Source organism: Euphorbia lathyris, chromosome 2, assembly GCF_963576675.1.
Source record: "Euphorbia lathyris chromosome 2, ddEupLath1.1, whole genome shotgun sequence".
NCBI lineage: Eukaryota > Viridiplantae > Streptophyta > Magnoliopsida > Malpighiales > Euphorbiaceae > Euphorbia > Euphorbia lathyris.
In genome coordinates this window covers 119,155,010-119,173,694 of record NC_088911.1, presented here as the reverse complement: position 1 = coordinate 119,173,694, position 18,685 = coordinate 119,155,010, and positions in this window count along the sequence as shown.

Here is an 18,685-nt window from a genome sequence, read left to right as displayed (position 1 = left end):
CAATTAGCTTTCTAAACTTATAGAATGTATAGTTAACTTTCTGGATTTGTTTAAAATAATTTATTAGTTATCACAATTAATTTATTTAAGATGGTCTATTGTTGGCCTTATGAACATGCTTAGTGATACTCTAACAAAGAATCACAAAATTATGTATTTTTTCGGTTTTTCCATATTGTAATAAGTTTATTTTATTTTATTTATGTAAAAAAAGCTTAGATGGTTGTCATTTTTTATTGCTCACACCAAATACCTCATCTGGAAATTATTTATGTGTTCTTTTTTATTTTAAGAAAAAAAACCAACGTATGTACCTGCAAGAACCAAGTAGACATGTACAATAAATGAAAAGATATTGTGGTCCAATATTATATTTGAGTAGTACTCTAAAATCTCCCATACATTTATGTAACAAATTGTTTACCTCTGAATTTGATATCGTTTGGTAAATTAAATTCCATATGGGGGAGACAAAATTCAACTAAACTCATATTCTTCAAAGTTATCGGTTTGGTTTTGATTCATCATATTAAAAGAGTTGGGTTATTTCAATCCAATTTCAGAATGCATTGTAGTTTTAATTTTTACTTACGGATATTAATAGATAAGTAAATGTAATTTAGGAAATATGCGAATGTAGTTTAGTCTCTATATAATTGTTGTATAAATTGTTAGCGTTTTCTACAATTCATCAATTCTGTATTTTGATCTTCGTCATCAATGTTGAATTCTTTTTTAAATTCTTCTTCAATTTATTCATTTTTCAGACTTATCATAATATCAGAGCATTTTTGTGTATCATTTGTTTAGATACAGTGATCTTTTCAGTCTGATTTCATCTTCCGAAATGACATTTATCGTTTTCTTTGTAGCGATTTTTGCTTTCACTGTAGTGATTTCATTTTCTTTTCTTGTTTTCTTGATTTCTTCTTCCTATTCGATTAATCGTTTTATGGCATCTATTGGTACTCAATCAACCACTGATACAAATACGGCGGCAATATAGATCCATCGCAGACTCTTTCGAGTCATTTTTATTTGCAACCTGGAGAGAATCCAAGCTTAGTCTTGGTAGTGCAACCATTGATTAGGGATAATTTTCATTCCTAGAGTCGTGAGGTCTTTGAGCCAAGAATAAGTCGTGTTTCATTGACGAAAATTTAGAGATTTCATCTGAATATGACTCGACACAAGCGGTTTGGGAATGATGTAACATAACGGTCTTCTGTTGGATTGTACGTTAGTTTCCTTTTATAGCTTCTAGTATTCAGGTGTTTGAAATTGTGTAGATGCATGGGGAAATTTGGAGAAGCGTTTTGCCCAGAGTGATTCTATTAAAATTTCAGAATTACAAGAGCAATTATATAGTTTTGTTCAAAGATCATGTCACTCATTACTATACTAGGCAGCTGACTCTGTGGGAAGAGTTACATAATTTTCTTCCTTTGTCAATTTGCAAATGCAAGTCCTGCTTGTAAGTGTACTTCCTTGTTATCAAAGGCGAAACCATATTAGGAAGAGGATTATGTTATTCGATTCTTGAAAGGTTTGAATGTGGAATATGCAAATGCAAGGCCACAAATCTTCTTGATGAAGTCTTTTCCAAACATCACATCTACTTTATCCTTAGTCTTGCAACAAGAAAGATAGAACTTGAGTTCTAATCAAATGGTAGAGTCTTCAGTTAACTTGGCTAGAGGACAATACCAAGCTTATGATAACAAGAAGAAAAGTCTAAAGTGTAGTCATTATGACAAGCCATGGCACACCCTAAGCCATTGTTACCGCAAACACGGTTTTCCCCCAAATTTCAAGTTCACAAAGAACAAGAGTAGCTGTTAGACAACGAGTCGACGGCCTCGCCCGGGCGGATCGGGGGGTGGACATCTCATGGCCACGTAAGCGGTGATTGGCGCCGAAAGCAACCAATCGTGGAATCAAGCTGCTCGGCAGGACCGGAGCTCGGAGTATGGAAGAGTCGCCACCCACGAATGGGAAAATAAACACCGATCCCTTGCGGGAGACCGGTGAGGGTTCGGAAAACTTAGGTACGAGCCGAGAAGGCTAGCTCCTTTCCGGAGAAAGGCTACTAGGCACCCCGACATCGTCCGGTTATGAACACCAGCCTCCTACGCAGCGTGTTAGGCGATAACAGACTAATCGCATATTTCTTTAAGTTTAAAATTCATTTGAAACCTTTTCTTTCTCGCTTTGAAAACCGTTTTGAGCATGTCATTAAAAGCCATTTTAGTAAAGAATCACCCATTTTGCATAAATTAAAAATACATAGGAGAGAGAGGGGGAGAAGAAAGAATTGATTTATTCACAGTGTGATTTTATGCTTTAGACTATACACTAATTCTAAGCTAATCTCATTCCCCAAAAACGAGTTTATTTACATGATTCGTACCTTAATCGCCGTTGAACGATTTAGGTACGTTTCAAAACCCCGTTAATTTACATGACATCGACTCGAATCGCCGTTGGAACGACTCGAGCGTTTGAAAACGTGAGATAAGAAGTGTTAACAAAAAAACGTGGTTAAGCATACAAGTCCATTTATTTTTGCACAAAATCATTTAGACAAGAAAATGATTCAAAACTCTATTATTTACAAATAGAAAACGATTTTAATTACAAGGTTCGCTCAATCCGCCGTTGGAACGGATTTAAGGTTTCAACACGTGATATTTTGGAAATGGTTTAAAAATGACAAAAAAACGTTATTTACACTTTAGGAATATCTAGAAAAGTTTTTAATTTAAACAAACAACTTGAAATCTCTTTTTGCCTTTTATTTTCCCCTTTTCACTCAGTTAGCCTTTACTTGAACATCATTACAATAATTAACAAATCAAGGCCAAATTTACCCAATCAAATATATTTAAAATATATACATATATAGAAAAATAAAATAGAAATACGTATATATACGTAGTTTTATCTAAAAATAAGGATATATCTATAGATAAAAATGAGTAAGAAATACTATATGATATAATAAAGAAAATGAGAAAGAATACTAAATATAATACATTTTTTATTCTAGTTAAAGCTATGTAAAAATAATGGGCAAAAGTTCCAAAATAAGAGAATATCATTTATCCCAAAATGGTTTCACCTAATAATAGCTAATATAACCCAAACAACCCAAAAACTATATATATATATATATATACATATATTACTTTATAACATTAAATCCAAACAAATTAAATTTCAACATGGAATAAATAGCTATATAATACATAATTAATAGTTATAGGACTTAAAAATAATTTTTATAAACATATTACATAATTAAATACATATGTACACAAGTATAAATATCAAAAAGTTAAGAAAAGAGGGTTAAAAGGGTGATTTTCGGATTCCAGCAGATTAGCGACGGAAACTCCGTCGCTAATCTGCTGTTAGTGACAGAAATGACAGAATATCAGAAACAGTCCCTATACTTTCCAGATTTATTCAAATGCTTTAGATTAGATCTATTCTATCATTTTGGACCTCCGAACTACCAAAATAGGATCATAGTCTATAACGGAGACTCCTAAAACGACGTTTTATTTTTAAACGTTATTTAGAAATATTTTCAAAACTTATAATTACAACGTTTTTTAATCCCGAACTACCTTTGAGTCGGATCACAGTTCATATTGGGATATTAAAACGAGGTTTTTTATTTCAAAAACAAAACCAAACGTTTGTTTAACACGAGATTAAAATTAAATAAATACGGAATAATAAATAAAACGTGATAAATAAATAATTAACTAAATAAATAAAACTTTAGAGTAAATAAATAAAATGAATAAATAAATAAAGAAAATAAATAAAACGAGTCTAGTCCTCGGATAATACCTCAAGATCGGTATTGACAGCTGAAGTCGGTTGATTCCACGAATCGTGATTTTTCGGTGTTTTTGGTAAAATATTTAACTTTGGAAAATTTGGATTTTTTTAGGAAAAATATGTTTTTCCCAAAAAATTCACTTTCTCTCTCTAAAAATTTCCTTAGAGTGAGAAGCTCTCCAAAAAGTCCTCTCTATGTTGGGCGCGCGCGCTCCGCTGCCACTGGGTGTGCGTCCCGCGCTGCCGGGTGCGCTTCCAACTGCCGTCGGGCGCGCGCCGGCTGCCGCTAGGCGCTCGCCCAACGCCGCTGAGCACCCGCGAGCCGTCCACTTGACGATCGCAACCCCTATAGATCCTCTCGTGACTTTTATTATTATTTTTGCTTTAAATTATCGGAACCAACCGCTTCAACCGTCTTGTTATGGGTTTTCATCACAGGTCCTCCGACTCGGTGTCTACAGTTGCCCCTACTTTCCTATTTTGACAGTGATGTGTGTGTTTTGAAAACGTTTTTTGCTAATGCAACACATGCAATGTAAATATATTAAAGTAAAAGACACGTATAGAGTAGGAGGAAGAATACCTGATCTCCATGCCGCATGCTCCGGCCTTGTCTTCGATCTTTGCCTTGTCTGTCCCGTCAATAGCAACCCTGGTCCACGACCGCGGGTAAAATGGCTCAAAAGCAACCCTGGTCTCTAAATCGACCGCCGGTAAAATGGCTCAAAAGCAACCCTGGTCCACGATCGCGGGTAGAATGGCTCAAAAGCAACCCTGGTCCACGACCGCGGGTAAAATGGCTCAAAAGCAACCCTGGTCTCTAAATCGACCGCATGCAAAATGGCTCAATAGCAACCCTGGTCCACGACCGTGGGTAAAATGGCTCAAAAGCAACTCTGGTCTCTAAATCGACCGCAGGCAAAATGGCTCAATAGTAACCCTGGTCCACGACCGCGGGTAAAATGGCTCAAAAGCAACCCTGGTCTCTAAATCGACCGCAGGCAAAATGGCTTAAAAGCAACCCTGGTCCACGACCGCGGGTAAAATGGCTCAAAAGCAACCCTGGTCTCTAAATCGACCGCATGCAAAATGCCTCAAAAGCAACCCTGGTCCACGACCGCGGGTAAAATGGCTCAAAAGCAACCCTGGTCTCTAAATCGACCGCAGGCAAAATGGCTCAAAAGCAACCCTGGTCCACGACCGCGGGTAAAATGGCTCAAAAGCAACCCTGGTCTCTAAATCGATCGCAGGCAAAATGGCTGAAAAGCAACCCTGGTCCACGACCACGGGTAAAATGGCTCAATAGCAACTCTGGTCAACGACCGTGGGTAAAATGGCTTAATATCAACCTCGGTCATCGACCGTAGGTAAGATGGCTCAATAGCAACCTCGGTCATCGATCGCAGGTAAAATGGCTCTCTCTAGCAACCCTGGTTTCTAAATCGACCGTAGGTGAAATGGCTCTCTCTAGCGACCGCAGGTAAAATGGCTCTTTCTAGCGACCCTAGTCTCTAAATCGACCGCAGGCGTGTAGTGATGCATATAGATGGGTGAATGTAGCCTAGTCTATGGATGCGTGTAAACCCCTATGTGTGTGTATGCAGGTGATAGTGCATGTGTTTGAATGTATGTAAGTGTGGCATATGCGTTTTGCTTTATGCGGATGTATGGACATGTGTGTATGCAAACTATGTATGCACAGATGAGCTGGTCGGATGGATTCCCTTTTCATAGGCTTGAGGGTTTTGGTAGTTTCGGATCGAGAAACGATGTTTCAGTCCATCCCCAGGGTGTGCAAGGATGAGGGTAAGGATAAGTTTGAAACCAAGGGTTGTAAGGATGGGGATTTGGTTTTGATGAGCTTGTGTCAAAGGGGAGGTATGTAGTGATGCATATAGATGGGTGGATGTAGCCTAATCTATGGATGCGTGTAAACACTTATGTGTGTGTATGCAGGTGACCGTGCGTGCGTTTGAATGTGCATACGTGTGGCCTATGCGTTTTGCTTTATACGGATGGATGGACATGTGTGTATGCAAACTATGTATGTGTGGATGAGATGGTCGACTGGATTCCCTTTTTCATAGGCTGGAGGATTTCGGTAGCTTCAGGTCGAGAAATGATGCTTCAGGCCATCCCCCAGGTGTGCAAGGATGAGGGTGAGGATAAGTTTGAAACCAAGGGTTGTAAGGATGGGGATTTGGTTTTGATGAGCTTGTGTCAAGGGGCTCTCGCCTTTAACCAGAGATTGACGCATTCATTTTTTCCCTAATTTTGCTTAAACCGCCCTTTTCGGGTTTTCAACTCAACGGGATCTCTCTGATATTCTCTATCTCTCATTTTGCATGAACCGCCCCTAGGGGTTTTCAATTCATCTTTTCTATATCTCACCGATTTTCTCTATCTCTCCTTTTGCTTGGATCGCCTCTTTTGAGGTTTTCAATCCAACTTTTGTTCAATTTTTTTATTATTATTATTGTAAATGATACCGGATAGCACAGGGGGTTCATATCCACGGGCCACTTCTATGCTGAGCATTTGACGATGAGTTCATGCCTGGTGCCTTCGTTAATGGAGAAGCTTCTGAGGCGAGATGGACGGTGATCTGATTGCATGGTCGTGCCCCCGATTAAAGTTACCGTCTTGGTGTGAGTTAGAAGTTGATGCGAGCGCATGCCCCTGCCAACTTGAGGTGGGATTTCACGTGGCTCAAATGCAACCGTCTAGCTTAAATAAAGCACTTGGCAAACATAAATTGAATTGTTTACTGCTCAGTTCATTAACCACTGTCACCAAAGTATGCCCTTTCGGGTTTTCACATTTCAGTTATTTTAACGCTTAATGAGCAAATTCACTTGCTCATTAAGGTGCATGTGAAAATTCCTGTCCTTTAAGATTGACCGTAGTTCTAAACTTCGTCGCCGCCTTTGTCTTCATTCGACTATGCATTTGATCTTTCCTTGCTAAAGTGAGCTTTTCTCATACATTAGATCACCCATTTGCTGGGCAATGTCAACCGCTCTTGTCCTCTTGACGCCCCTCGGCTAGTTACGTCTGCTTGATAATTTTCTCTTACTTCTAATTGGCTTGTCTTTGCCCCTGAGCCTTTTCAGCATTGCCTTTTTTTTTTACTTTGAGTCATCATAGATCTGAACCTTTTCATTGATCCTGGAATAGCTTCCTTTATCGTTGATAGGTTAGTTGCTCCCATCTTGTTCTGAATGGTGCACTCATGCACTGGTGTCCCCTTTGGGGGGAGGAATTTTTGTCGATGCCTTAGTGCTAGCATGGTTCTGAGGGCTTGTTGCTTGCCCCTTCTTTTCTTTTCTTTTTCTCTCTTTTGGACTTTGTTGATTGTCGCTCCGTCTTCTTTTTGGCAAAAGCCGGTGAGAACCCTTCATTTGATGGGTCTATGCCCGACTTATCATCGTAGAGCCAAGGAATCGCTTCTCATGATTTGTATTTTTTTTTTTACTCTCTTAGTTTTCTCTCTTCAGTGGTTAAGTACTGAGCAACAAGTATATTCTAGATCTTATGTATGTGCCATGATAGAAGCGGGAATATCTCAATTGAGTAGATATCAAATGTAAGTACGTATGTTTAGGATAAATTTGCGAAAACGAAATTTCATTGAATTCAAAAGGAGGTTAACAACATCTTGTGGAATAGAAGATAAAATAAAAGACAAGGATAAAGACTACAAGTGCAATCCTCTCTCTCATGCTACTTCAGGAAGCTTCAGATTCTTCCACTTCATAAGTGTCCTCAATCTCGAGAATTTCTTCTTTAGCTTATCCTGATCCGTTGTAGACTTCACCGTTCAAGGAACCAGTCGAAGGCTTCATCTGCTGAGAAGGATCTGGATCACTTATCTTTCCAGCTTCGATGAGATCTTGGATTTCATGCTTCAACCTCATGCAAGTACTTATTTCGTGACCATATTTCTGGTGGAAGTGGCAGTAGCCCCTGCGTTTGGCTAACTCAGTGGTTTGACCTCCCGTGGTTGGCAGAGGATGAAGTATGTCATGCATTCGTAGACCCTCCAACACTTCAAATAAGGGTTGAGTGAAAGTGGAGAATTCCCTTCCCTCCCTTCTATACTGAGTGGGCGATGGAGGGCGAACAACCCTGGTAATCTCATGTCCCCGATGGTGTGGATCTTGTTGTGTTCGTGAAACATGGTGTGAGACTATCCTTGGTGGAGTGAATGTTTGTGGATTAGCTTGTGACGCGAGCTGGAACATAGGTTTCTCCACAACAGCTTTCGGGATCTCCGCAACCAGTGACTCGCTCAGGACCTCCCTGACCAACCTCTTCAGCTCTATCTTGAATTCATCTGAAGCAAGGATATCGGGAAGAACTTGCTCGATTTATGCTCTGAGATTGAAATCTCCTATCATCTCTTGGGAATTTTCAACCCCCTCATGCTTAGTAGCCTCCGGATCATTAAGAGCACGTTTGAACTCATCAGAAAAGATGTATTTAGCTAAATCTCCTTGCACACGGCTCTCAAGATTGTGGTTTGAATTGTTGGACTGGGCCATGAGTTGGGTTTCTAATAAGGAAAAAGAAAGGATCGATGAGTGGAGCTTTTTAGGCATTATGAATTTCGATGATGCGATGCACGTGTGATGCGAATGCCAGAGCTATCTACTTGTGCCTCCTAGGGATGGATGTATGATCTATGCATGATTCGTGGCATGCGCTTTATTTTTTACAACATAAACACGATTCGGACTAGAGCTAAACCCCTTCTTTTACCAGAGCTATCGGCAGCACTTTGGTCGTCTGTGCTAACTTACCTGTTTGGAAGTGCGGATGCCCAAAATCATTTCAACTGTTATGCACACATTAGTATGAACCCTACAAGTTTACTATACAATGCTTTACAAGACGTACAATGTTGAATGATGCTCGACACGACTGACGCTTGTGAGATTGAGACGACCCTCATGATAAGTAAAATTCCCTAGGACGCTAGGTAGATGAGAGTGTACCCCGATGATATCCGTGATGTGTAGATACATTGGAGGGGTAGCGACATGAGTGGGGGGAAATGACAAACTTGGTACATCGACACGACTCACGATCCAAAACCAACAACATAAGCGACTATGCATGAGGTGTATGTGAGGGATTGTCATCCTCGGTAGTAATAACGTACTTCGAAGATACGCGATGTTACATGGGCTGATGTGACGCTTATGGTATGTCTTTGATAACGTGAGACTCGAATAGACCATGATGAAGACATGCGAGGCATGTGTCCATAGTTTACTTGGAATCGATATCGATAGCAAGGAACCGTGTTTCTGGGAAACACAAGCTTCCTGAAACAGGCCGACCTAGAGGATGTGTCCTAAGCTAGAAGCAAGCGGGGTGTGACCACCACATAGGGGGCATGGGTCAATGGTTAGTTTAAACCCCAAATGCAAATACATAGATGTACCAACGGAAACTTGGCGTGCTATGCAGAAAGTGGTAACACACGGGGTGTGCCCCAAATAGGTTAAGGCATAAGGGAGACGCGAGTGATATACGTGACATGCACCAATTGTCGGCTTCTCTTGGAAAACCAACTATCACAATGATGGGTATTATTTGATGGGACAATGAACGTGGCATACCTGATACTCGAGGTCCGTATAGGATGCATATGTCAACATACGAGGTATGTGCCAATTATTAACTCCTACTTGGCCCACTAGTATCATGACAGAGTGGTTTGAAACGTGGTGCATTTAGGAAATATGATGACGTACATGGTATGCCTTAGAGGTAGCCAAAAGGCATGATGGGAGTCACACTCGATGTGCCCCCATGATTGACTTATACACAACTCACGAACGATGTGATGGCTTGATTTTGGGACTTCGACCGTCGCGGGGGAAATCCAACATGCTAGGTACGAGACACGAATAGGGTACGCATACGACACACGTATTATCTGACCAACTTTGGGTATAGATGAAGCACGGATATGACTCAAGAGGTACCTCCTAACAACATCGGAGGTGTCAGCTAGACACGATACCGACATGCAGGGTGCAGTCTAATGATTAACTCAAGCTAGGCACACAAATACCTCGATGAATTTGCGGACATCGGTGCATCTGGTAGAATGAGAGGTGTCCTAATCCGATCGAGGTACCAACGAGATACAAACGACAACTTACCTGATATGTTTCAAAGGTCAACTCATTTCATAATGCAAACCAGATGACGAAATGTTTTATGAGAACCCCTAAAAATCTTACGTGGATACTTATGACGTATTTGGTCCATCACCGATATTTGAGATACCAGCAATGACACACAGGGTAGACGTCGATAGTTCGACTGGAACCTATCACTATGAACAATTCGAGGAGCAACGAAGGCGCAAACCAAGACCTTTGAGGTAAGTGCCAAATGTTGGACTTAGACGCGGTACGAATAACTCGATACTACTGATACGAGCGAGACCCAAATGGCGACACGTAGAGCATATGTCTCAGACTCGTAAATAAGGCAATTCGGAGCTTGAGGCGCATGGATGAAGGTAGCAATGATGTAGGGAGAGCGTGTCGAGGATTTGACAATATAAACAAACCGTTGTTTGAGGCGTACTCAAGACATGAGTGACAACTTACGGGGTGTACGTCAAAAGTTTGACAGGAGCCTCACGACATGAATGACTCAGTGTGTCAAGGTGTGAGCGGGACGCCCGAGATGGCCCATAGGGTACGTGCCTAATGGTATGACTTGGACTCGACGACATGAATCACTCTTCATAACGGGTACGTGACAAAAGTTCGACTCGAACTTGACGATACAAATGACTCGACATTGGAGACGTAAGAGAGATGCACGTGATGACATATATGGTACTTGCCCTAGATTCGACTTGAACTCGATGACATGAATGACTCTACATCTAACATACGGATGGGACGTACCAAACCGCGTATGGGGGTATGTGCCCCAAGCTTAACCCTGACTGGATGGCATAAATGACTCAGCCTTTGATATGTGAGTAAGGTGCGAGGGATGACATACAGAACGCGCGCCAACGGTCGGTCTAGAATTGGATAGCCTAATGACATATTCGCGGACTACAAATATTGCCGATGACAAGGCGACATGCGGGGCACATTTTGACAAGGCCCAACGTATGACTAAAGCGCAAGCGGTGACATACGGGACATGCACCGAAAGCTGATACGTGCTCGAAGCACCAGTGTCACGTGTTTGGAATACTGATGTGTTATGATGTATGATGATGCACCTAGTATGTCTCATATCGATTTGCCCGTTTTGAAGATGGGGTGTCTCGAGAAGGCCAAGGATGTGCGGGTTACCTTAGTACAATGACGTGTCGATATACAAGGTACGACCGAGAGTACCAATGGGGCATGAGGGTGACCTACTAGCTAAGAGGTTAGTACCCTGACGCATGGATTTACTAGATGTGACGAGGTGACACATAAGGCGACAGTTAAAGTGCGGATGTGACACGATGACTTCGTATGAAACGTGCACCCGAGGGTCAATGTGAACCTGGGGTCCGGACAGTGGGATGATGTAAATACGAAGGGGCACCATGACGACCCACAGGGCACACCTAAAGGTACAAATGGGAGGTGTGGACAACACATGAGTTAAGGGTTCGTTTTGGAGCTCAAGGCATTGTCCACAACTCTGAAATACGGAGGTGCTATGTATAGACTACATCCCCCGGATGCGAATGACGACAGGTAAGTGAGATTCGTGTGAAACAGTTCACTCGACCCTAAGGTTCCGATCTTACAACCACATAACTTTAGAGTATAGGTGCGCGGAGCGCCGACATACGTGGCATGTCTTAGTGTACGAAGGTCATGATGACGACCTACGAGATGAGAGGCACGGATGATATAACGACGTAATTTGGAATCACATGGGCATTGTGTATAGCATGGTGACATACCTGGGTATGTCTTGAGATACGAAAGGGAGGTGACGACGTCCCGGGAGATCATGATTCCATTTGAGTCCAAAGTACCGGTCATAATCTTGAGATGTGTTGGCTAAAGTGTAGCGACATACATGGTATGTCTTGAGGCGTAAGTAGGACGGGTATGAGACATGTGTCGAATGGTTAATTCGAGTCTCGGGGGAACCAATGCCGTGACAATGTTTCTTTTTTTTTTGAACTATCGATAAGTTGTCAGCGACATGGCGACACACATAGTATGTCTCGAGTCGACCATGGAGAAAGTGAACGGAATTTGCCCCACGATGCGAATGTTATGACAAATGAGGTATGACCACCAAGCAGTTTGGATCTGGCAAGGATGCATATCTAACGACCAGTATTCCTAACCATGATAGAGGGAGGCGGAGTACGTTGTGACACATGGGACACGTCTCCGGATAACTTAAGCATAGTGGCAAAGACGCATGTGATATGTTACGATGCATAGGGTATACCCCTTAATGGTATAAACAGGATGATACAGATGTGCGCGGTGTATCCCATACAGAGTATAACACGACGAAGACATAGGGAAAACGTCACGGCCCAAATGGTATGCCTTTCGTCTAACGTATATAACATGGTGAAAAAGCACCTGATACGCCATGACATATGGGGTATGAAGCTCATGCCCCTTGCTCGGTGCCAAGAATGAGGCGAAGGTGTACAGGCTATGTTATGACACACATAGTACACCTTCTGACCGGTGTGTAATGACATGGTAGCAACACAAGGAATGGGTCACAATATATGAGGCACAACAGCGAAAAGATGCCTGGGATACGTCACGTCATAACAAGTACGCCTCCTGATCGGTGTCTGAGGGATTAATGGAAGATGTATGGGGTGTGTTACGTCCTACAGGGTACGACAAAGTAAAGACGCAAGGAATACGATCACCATATGATAGGTGGGACTCCTGACGGGTGGACGCGTGATGACACGAAGCAGCAAGGACATAGGGGATACGTCACAAGAGAACAGTACGCCTCTTGACAGGGTACAGACATATTGGAGGTGCCGCGACATACGGGGTATGCCAAGACAAAGGCGTAGGGGATACACCATGACATAAGGGTTGTACCTTCTGACTAGTGCCTACGATACTGGAGAAATGTATGTGGTACGCTACCAAATGTACAGTATGCTAAGGCGAAGACGCATAGGATACGTCACGACATAATGGACATGCCTCCTAGCTAGCATACAAACGACAATGTGAAGACGCACGAGATGTGCCAAGGACGCTTAGGATGCGTCCCAAAACACAGGTACGATAAGGCAAAGACGTATGGGATACGTCACAACATAACTGGTATGCCTCCTGATGAACACACGACGCTGGGGTCGACTCTTTCTCACATTCCTAACAAACACGTCCTAAGTCTACAAAACCTAGAATGGCTGCATGTGATTCGGTTAGCATGCGACACTCTATATGGTATGACTGCAATGATTTATTAAGCATAGGATGCATTATGACTTAAATCTGACTCGACTGATGTACAACCAGATATAAATCCATACGAACAACTAGTTAGCGAAAATCATACATAATGCATAATTACATTGCAATAAGAGAAAGAAAACGTTAGATAATAATCACAATCATCACATCATCTCTCTTCCATCCTTATTCCTCCACACACTCGTTGGTCCAAGTCTCTTTCCTAGGATTTTGGGATGGGCTCACATCGCGGTCTAGGGGACGCGTGATGCCGACGATTATTGCGGAAAAGTAAATCATCCATCAGACAATACAGTTCGTTTTGACGTATCAACATTCAGTGACTAAGATATCGACCAAATGGATTGTCCTTTCGAATAACTCGTCTTTTGTTATTTCGCGAGACGCATTAGTTCGGGTTTTGATTCCCTTTTGAGCATATCTCGGATTTATACGTGGTACGAGTTATTCTTCTGGTCCAATCGCTCATTATTGACAATGACTCGTTCCCTTTTATTCGCGTGGGTTCCTGTCTCGATTTTTGGATTACGACGGGATCTTTTGGATCTTATCAAGAGACATAACCACGTGTTTGTTTAGTGATGATATCACTTTTGGATTCTATTTTAGGGAACGGAATCATCGCGTAACGTGTTTGTTTCTAGCATCAAGAATCCGCTTGCTCGTTTTAGCTACGTGAAAAGACGGCGAGTCTTATTTGAGCGCGCGATAATCTTTCGGCTAATAACAACTCTTTATTTCTTCCAATTGATGGGATATATCATCCTAGGGTGGTTATAGAAAATCAACGTTTCGTTTAATCGCATGCTTATTCGAAGCAGGGATATTACCGTTCTTTTTCATTTAGGCACGAGTCAAGCAAACACGTAGATCAGGCCATATTTCTTATAGTTTTGGTAACGGTCGAAATGATCGAGCCATTATTCAAACCCACAGTCTCGTCCATATGGTGCAATCATGCGGTTTCTTAGCTTGATTCGGCTTCGTGATTTTAAACGGCGTATATACCAGTTCGAGGCACGTATTTAACGGCATTGGTTCATTTTCTTTAACTACTCTTGGGATGGACATATATCGTAGATACATAATGATTTTGGTCATTTTTATTTTTTATTTTCCTTTTTATTTTCTTAGTCACTTTTGCGGATACGTCCATTTCTCTTTAGAACAACGCAAGGTGTAACGTAAGAGCTCGTTTTTTATTCGGAAGGGACAGGCTACGTTCACGAAACTCTTTACGTTACAACGGGTTTGTTCAAAACAGAAATGTTCTTCATTTTCGTTTTGTCATAATCTCGCTTTATCCCAACGTGTTTAAAGAATGTGAATAATGGCTACTGTTAATATAGTCTTTTGAATCGAGATATAACTATCCTTAGTACCAAACCGACTTGTACTAATACGTGCTTACATCATAATGCATTTCCTGAACATGTGCCTTCTTCGGGACACAGAAAGGGACCAAGCGGGTCGCACAAGTTCATTCATACGAGGTGACTAAGTCGTCTTTAGTTTGAACCATTTCGATGTTTTGGGGTAGTTTATACATCGGTTTAAGAGTATATATTAACGTATCGTTTCATTTTCTTTACATATTTTAGGATTAGACATGTATCATGGCAATTTGAAAACACGAATTGATTCATTCATCACACAAAAAATAGTAACGGGTAATCCTATGGCAACTTCTAAAGCTACTATATGCTGACACGATTGATCGCGGGACCTCACAGGACCACACAAATTCGCCCCTAACGAATGGATGGGGACCCTTTGGCGCCTTACTGTAAGGGGGAACTTACACTAGCCTCTTTCGAGCGACGAATGGACTCTCGCTAGAGGTTTCGCGGAAATTACCCAAAAGGTTTGCAATAATGCACATGAATGCATACGAAAAGAAATAATACGATTCGTCCACGTTAAGGGCTTAATACACGCCTTCCGGAATCAAATTTCTCGCTTCCCCAACAGAGTCGCCACTTGTTAGAAAGCGGTGATTGGCGCCGAAAGCAACCAATCGTGGAATCAAGCTGCTCGGCAGGTCCGGAGCTCGGAGTATGGAAGAGTCGCCACCCACGAATGGGAAAATGAACACCGATCCCTTGCGGGAGACCGGTGAGGGTTCGGGAAACTTAGGTACGAGCCGAGAAGGCTAGCTCCTTTCCGGAGAAAGGCTACTAGGCACCCCAACATCGCCCGGTTATGAACCACCAGCCTCCTACTCAGCGTGTTAGGCGATAACGGACTAATCGCATATTTCTTTAAGTTTAAAATTCATTTGAAACCTTTTCTTTCTCGCTTTGAAAACCGTTTTGAGCATGTCATTAAAAGCCATTTTAGTAAAGAATCGCCCATTTTGCATAAATTAAAAATACATAGGAGAGAGAGGGGGAGAAGAAAGAATTGATTTATTCACAGTGTGATTTTATGCTTTAGACTATACACTAATTCTAAGCTAATCTCATTCCCCAAAAACGAGTTTATTTACATGATTCGTACCTTAATCGCCGTTGGAACGATTTAGGTACGTTTCAAAACCCCGTTAATTTACATGACATCGACTCGAATCGCCGTTGGAACGACTCGAGCGTTTGAAAACGTGAGATAAGAAGTTTTAACAAAAAAACGTGGTTAAGCATACAAGTCCATTTATTTTTGCACAAAATCATTTAGACAAGAAAACGATTCAAAACTCTATTATTTACAAATAGAAAACGATTTTAATTACAAGGTTCGCTCAATCCGCCGTTGGAACGGATTTAAGGTTTCAACACGTGATATTTTGGAAATGGTTTAAAAATGACAAAAAAAACGTTATTTACACTTTAGGAATATCTAGAAAAGTTTTTAATTTAAACAAACAACTTGAAATCTCTTTTTGTCTTTTATTTTCCCCTTTTCACTCAATTAGCCTTTACTTGAACATCATTACAATAATTAACAAATCAATGTCAAATTTACCCAATCAAATATATTTAAAATATATACATATATAGAAAAATAAAATAGAAATACATATATATATATGTAGTTTTATCTAAAAATAATGATATACCTATAGATAAAAATGAGTAAGAAATACTATATGATATAATAAAGAAAATGAGAAAGAATACTAAATATAATACATTTTTTATTCTAGTTAAAGCAATGTAAAAATAATGGGCAAAAGTCCCAAAATAAGAGAATATCATTTATCCCAAAATGGTTTCACCTAATAATAGCTAATATAACCCAAACAACCCAAAAACTATATATATATATATACATATATTACTTTATAACATTAAATCCAAACAAATTAAATTTCAACATGGAATAAATAGCTATATAATACATAATTAATAGTTATAGGACTTAAAAATAATTTTTATAAACATATTAAATAATTAAATACATATGTACACAAGTATAAATATCAAAAAGTTAAGAAAAGAGGGTTAAAAGGGTGATTTTTGGATTCCAGCAGATTACCGACGGAAACTCCGTCGCTAATCTGCTGTTAGTGACAGAAATGACAGAATATCAGAAACAGTCCCTATACTTTCCAGATTTATTCAAATGCTTTAGATTAGATCTATTCTATCATTTTGGACCTCCGAACTACCAAAATAGGATCATAGTCTATAACGGAGACTCCTAAAACGACGTTTTATTTTTAAACGTTATTTAGAAATATTTTCAAAACTTATAATTACAACGTTTTTTAATCCCGAACTACCTTTGAGTCGGATCACGGTTCATATTGGGATATTAAAACGAGGTTTTTTATTTCAAAAACAAAACCAAACGTTTGTTTAACACGAGACTAAAATTAAATAAATGCGGAATAATAAATAAAACGTGATAAATAAATAATTAACTAAATAAATACAACTTTAGAGTAAATAAATAAAATGAATAAATAAATAAAGGAAATAAATAAAACGAGTCTAGTCCTCGAATAATACCTCAAGATCGGTATTGACAGCTGAAGTCGGTTGATTCCACAAATCGTGATTTTTCGGTGTTTTTAGTAAAATATTTAACTTTGGAAAATTTGGATTTTTTTAGGAAAAATATGTTTTTCCCAAAAAAATTCACTCTCTCTCTCTAAAAATTTCCTTAGAGTGAGAAGCTCTCCAAAAAGTCATCTCTATCAAATGCATGGGGATCCGTGCCTTTTATAGGCACGGATCCCAAAAAAAATTGGGCATAGCCCGACGGGTGTCGGGCTACGCCCAAAATGGTTGGGCGGACGCCCAACCAGTGTTGGGCGAACGCCCAACAAACGTTGGGCGTTCGCCCAACGTCGTTGGGCGTTCGCCCCACAGACGTTGGGCACGCGCGCCCCGCTGTCGTTGGGTCTGCGCCCCGCGCTGCTGGGCCTGCTTCCAACTGCCGTCGGACGCGCGCCGGCTGCCGCTAGGCGCTCGCCCAACGCCGCTGAGCACCCGCGAGCCGTCCACTTGACGATCGCAACCCCTACAGATCCTCTCGTGACTTTTATTATTATTTTTGCTTTAAATTATCGGAACCAACCGCTTCAACCGTCTTGTTATGGGTTTTCATCACAGGTCCTCCGACTCGGTGTCTACAGTAGCAATGTAACATGCAATGTAATCACTGAGAATCAATAAGTTGAAGTTCATTATTTTTAAGTCTCAGCACCACAGCCAGAGAATGCAGGAACATGCATAACTCTCTCCAAGGCGCAATATACTAGGTTTATAGGTTTTTTGGATGTTGCTGACACTTCAGATCATATTGGACATCATATTAGCCATATTGTTGGTAATATGGTGCCAGATACGCATTTTAATCATATTCCTAGTTTTGTTTGTCAAAATATGGGGCAGAATAGTTTGTGTTCCGTAGGAAAATCTTGGATTATTGATAATGGTGCAACAAACCACATTGTTGATGATACTTCTTTGTTTACTGACTATAAGGAAGTAGGAAATGTGGTTGTACGTTTGACTAATGGTCAGCATATTGATGTCACTAAAATAGGTTATGTGCGAGCGAATGTCAGTTTAGTGCTACATAATGTGTTTCATATTCCCAGTTTCAGTTTTAATATTCTTTCTGTTATTAGGTTAGTTATCACTCTAATTCACATTGTCTAATCACTTCTCGCATGTGTATTACAGAGGACATTCATCATCAGTAGATAATTGGTTCAGCTAAGATGTGTGATGGTCTCTATGTCCTGCTTCATGAGTACTTTCCTATTTTACCTACTAATTTTGTTTCTATGCTTCCTGTTAATACAGTTTTCATTGTAAATAAACCTCAACATTTTGATGCCAAAGAGTTTTGGGACATTTTTCCTATTCCAAATTAGATTTGGTCAAAGGTTTACCTAGTATTTTGTTTAGCAATTAAAT